The following is a 4,731-nucleotide window of genomic DNA, read 5'->3' on the forward strand; positions in this document are numbered from 1 at the left end:
CGTGTTACCGTCGGGTTTACCCACTATCCCTCTATGCGTGCTGTGGGCACCTGAAAAGGAGGTGATCGCCCCTCTCTGTAAATGTGCAATTCCCCCTGCCCAGACAAGGGAGAAGCCAGGACGCAGAGTGCCAGGGTCAGGCAGGGCAGGAACCCAGGCTGGCGCAGCCGAAGGAGAGAAACCGAAGTTCCAGCCAACCCCAGCCAAGCGAAGCGAAGCCAAGAGCTGGGAAGAAGAGAAACAGGAACCCGAACGAAGTCGCAAAGCGGCGAACAGGAGACGCAACTGGAGGGGTTCCCCGAGTCACAGAGGCTGGCTTCTCACAGGGAGGGGCCCTAGGAGAATATAGGCCACTGAATTTTTTCCTTAAGTTTTATTTTGTCTGATATTAAATTTGCTAAACTTTATATCCAACTTTTAAAACAATGTATTATTTTCTTTATTGTGGAAAAATATGGAAAATTGGGGAAAACACATCTTGTGTAACACGTAGAAAGGCTGCTGTTTATTTGTGTGCGTGTGTGTGTGTGTGTATATATATATATATGTTTTGTAGGGATGCTGGGACAAATTACCACAAACTGGGTAACAACACAGATTTATTCTCTGCCAGTTCTGGAGAAAAAAGGCTGAACTCAAGATGTCAGCAGGGCTACCCTCCCTCCAAGGGCCCTAGAGAGAATTTTTCTTGCTTCTTCCAGCTTTTGGTGACTCCAGGAGTTCCTTGGCTTGTAGCTACATAACTCCAATCTCGGTATCCGTCTTCACATGGCCATGGCTTTCTCTGTGTCTGTGTCTTCTCTTCTGTCTCCTACACAAGGATCGTTAAATTTAGGACCCATCCAGATAATCTAAGATGAGCTCATCTCAAGATCATTAACTCAATTATATCTACAAAGACACTATTCAGGAGCGTGGGTATTAGGACATGGAGAGATATTTTTAGGGGTCATAATTCAACCCATTACAACGTGTGTGTTGGGGGGGATATATATATAAAAATATATATATATATATACGTTCTTTATGCACGCATATATGGAGAAACAGAAAAAAAAAAAAAGCTACGATTCTACTATTCACATTTTGATGCATTTTCTTTTTCTTTCTTTTTTTTTTTTTTTGAAGTGGAGTGTTGGTTTGCTCTGTGGCCCAGGCCGGAGTGCAGTGGCCGGATCTCAGCTCACTGCAAGTTCCGCCTCCCAGGTTCCCGCCATTCTCCTGCCTCAGCCTCCCGAGTAGCTGGGACTACAGGCACCCGCCACCACGCCTGGCTATTTTTTTGTATTTTTAGTAGAGACGGGGTTTCACTGGGTTAGTCAGGATGGTCTCGATTTCCTGGCCTCGTGATCCGCCCGCCTCGGCCTCCCAAAGTGCTGGGATTACAGGCGTGAGCCACCGCGCCTGGCCCACATTTTGATGCATTTTCTTCAGGTGTTGGTGTTGGTTTTGTGCACCAATAAAACTTTTAAATGAGGAGCCAAGATGGCGGCGGTGGTCTCACTCTCCTTGAGGCGCTGGTTACGGGCCACAACCCTTGGCGGAGCCTGCCTGCAGGCCTCCGGAGGAGCCCGGACAGCCGCAGCCGCAGCTGCCCGTATCAAGACATTTGCCATCTATCGATGGGACCCAGACAAGGCTGGAGACAAACCTCATATGCAGACTTACGAAGTTGACCTTAATAAATGTGGCCCCATGGTACTGGATGCTTTAATCAAGATTAAGAATGAAATTGACTCTACTTTGACCTTCCGAAGATCATGCAGAGAAGGCATCTGTGGCTCTTGTGCAATAAACATCAATGGAGGCAACACTCTGGCTTGCACCCGAAGGATTGACACCAACCTCAATAAGGTCTCAAAAATCTACCCTCTTCCGCATATGTATGTGATAAAGGATCTTGTTCCCGATTTGAGCAACTTCTATGCACAGTACAAATCCATTGAGCCTTATTTGAAGAAGAAGGATTAATCTCAGGAAGGCAAGCAGCAGTGTCTGCAGTCCATAGAAGAGCATGAGAAACTGGACGGGCTCTACGAGTGCATTCTCTGTGCTTGCTGTAGCACCAGCTGCCCCAGCTACTGGTGGAACGGAGACAATTACCTGGGGCCTGCAGTTCTTATGCAGGCCTACCGCTGGATGATTGACTCCAGAGACGATTTGACTGAGGAGCACCTGGCCAAGCCGCAGGACCCGTTCTCTCTACACCGCTGCCACACCATCATGAACTGCACAAGGACCTGTCCTAAGGGTCTGAATCCAGGGAAAGCTATTGCAGAAGTCAAGAAAATGATGGCAACCTATAAGGAGAAGAAAGCTTCAGTTTAACTGTTCCATGCTAAACATGACTTAAAACCAGCTCAGAGCTGAACATAATTTATATCTAATTTGAGTTCCTTTAAAGATCTTGGTTTTCCATGAATACAGCATGTATAATAAAAATTTTAAGAAATAAAAAACCTTTTAAATGAAATTTAATTCATAGATGATATACAGATTTGATCTATTTTTCCATAATGATTTTTCCATCTTTAAATATTGATTTAAAACATAACTAATGGTTGCATCATAAACTATCTTAAATGTGCTATATTTTATTTAACCATTCAATTAATATTGAAAACATAACTTTTTGGTGCTATAAATAAATGATGATGTAGTGAACAAAGTAATAAAAATCTAGCTTCTAAGGAACAATTTGTTGTTTTTGCCACCTCACATCCATTACCTCTTCTTCATAATATTACCTTAATTTTTCTTGGGGAAGTAACATTCTTTATTGGATAATGATTGGCAAGACAATCAATTAAGATGCACTGAATATTTTTAGATTAAAAATAGATGTGAAACCTAACTTAGGATAGTTGGATGCTCTCTCCATAGCAACTGAATCTTAAGAAAAGACTGAAAACAGCTGTAGCTGATTCATCTGGTAGCTGATTCATCATGTAGCTGTTTCATTGCTTTCTGTTACCTGGTTCTCCAGAGTCATCCTGGTTCCTGCCCTTTTGGGGCCTAACTTTTCAACTTTCTCTTTCAGTTCTATGAACTGAACCAAAAATTTATGTTTTATTTTGTCTGAGTTGATTTCTGCTTTTGCAAACAAAGAATCTGAACTTCTACAAGGTGAATACTTCATTCATTTGTTTTTGGTATTTTTTGCTTTCTAATACAAATATTTAGTAATATAAATTTTCCTCTGAGAACAATTTTGTTGTTATACAAAATTGTTTTCTCACTGTTACTTGTTTTTGTTTTTGTTTTTAGTTGGAGTCTTGCTCTGTCGCCCATGCTGGAGTGCAGTGGCACAATCTTGGCTCGCTGCAACCTCTGCCTCCTGGGTTCAAGCAATTCTCCTGCCTCAGCCTCCCAAATTGCTGGGACTACAGGCACGTGCCACCACGCCTGGCTAATTTTTGTATTTTTAAATATGGGGTTTAGAGATGGGGTTTTACCGTGTTGCCCAGGCTGGTGTCAAACTCCTGACCTCAAGTGATCTGCCGGCCTCAGACTCCCAAAGTGCTGGGATTACAGCCGTGAGTCACCATGCCCAGCCTGTTACTATTTTCTGAATAGACTTTTATTCTTTTACTTGAGTTATTTGAAAAGATGGTTTTAGAACACCAATTGATTTTTTGATTGATTTTTTTGGACAATATCCCAAAGCCACACAAACACACTATGAGAAAAAAGAACTACAGAACAATATCATTTGTGAACATATATGCAAATATCATCAACAAAATACTAGCAAACCGAATCCAGCAGCACATTAAAAGAATTATACCCATGACCAAGTAGGATTTATCCCAGGAATGGAAAGTTGGTTTAATATATGAAAATTAATCAGTGAAATACACCACATTAAAAGAATGAAAGATCAGCCTGGCCAACACAGTGAAACCCCGTCTCTACCAAAAAATACAAAAATTAACCGGGCATGGTGGCGCATGTCTGTAGTCCCAACTATTCAGGATGCTGAGGCAGGAGAATCACTTGAACCCAGGAGGCAGAGGTTGCAGTGAGCCAAGATCGCGCCACTGCACTCCAGCCTGGGTGACAGAGTGAGAGAGTGAGACTCTGTCTCCAAAAATAAATAAATAAATAAATAATAAAAGAGAAAATCCCACATAATAATCTCAATTGATGCAGAAAAAGCATTTGACAAAATTCAACACTCTCTCATGATAAATACACTCAATAAAATAGGAATAGAGGGGAACTTCTTCAACATGATAAAGGCCATCCACAAAAAACCCACAGAAAACATCACACTCAATGGTGAAAGACTGAAAATCTTTACACTGAGAACAAGAACAAGACAAGGATGCCCACTTTTGCCACTTCTATTAAACATAGGACTGGAAGTCCTAGCTAGAACAAGTAGGCAAGAAAATGAAATAAAAGACATATTGGAAAAGAAGAAGTAAAATTATCTTTATAAACAGATGACATGATCTTATACACTGAAGAACCTAAAAAATACACGCGTGTGTTCACACACACATACACATATACAATAGAGCTAACAAGTGAATTCAGCAAAGTTGCAGGATACAAAATCAGCACACAAAAATTAGTTGTATTTCTATACACTAGCAATGAACAATTCAAAAAGGAAATTTAGAAAACAATTCCATTTTAAAAATCAAAAAGAAGATACTTAGAAATAAATTTAACTAAAAAGGGACAAAACTTATTTACTAAAAAAAAACAAAACATTGCTGAAGA

General features: G+C 40.9%; 1 pseudogene; it reads left to right on the forward strand.

The window, feature by feature from the left end:
- Positions 1 to 1,470: 1,470 nt before the first annotated feature.
- On the forward strand, positions 1,471 to 2,459 carry LOC105465255 (succinate dehydrogenase [ubiquinone] iron-sulfur subunit, mitochondrial pseudogene; annotated as a pseudogene).
- The last annotated feature ends 2,272 nt before the right edge of the window (positions 2,460 to 4,731 follow it).

Source organism: Macaca nemestrina, chromosome 13 (genome assembly GCF_043159975.1).
Source record: "Macaca nemestrina isolate mMacNem1 chromosome 13, mMacNem.hap1, whole genome shotgun sequence".
Classification (NCBI taxonomy): Eukaryota; Metazoa; Chordata; class Mammalia; order Primates; family Cercopithecidae; genus Macaca; species Macaca nemestrina.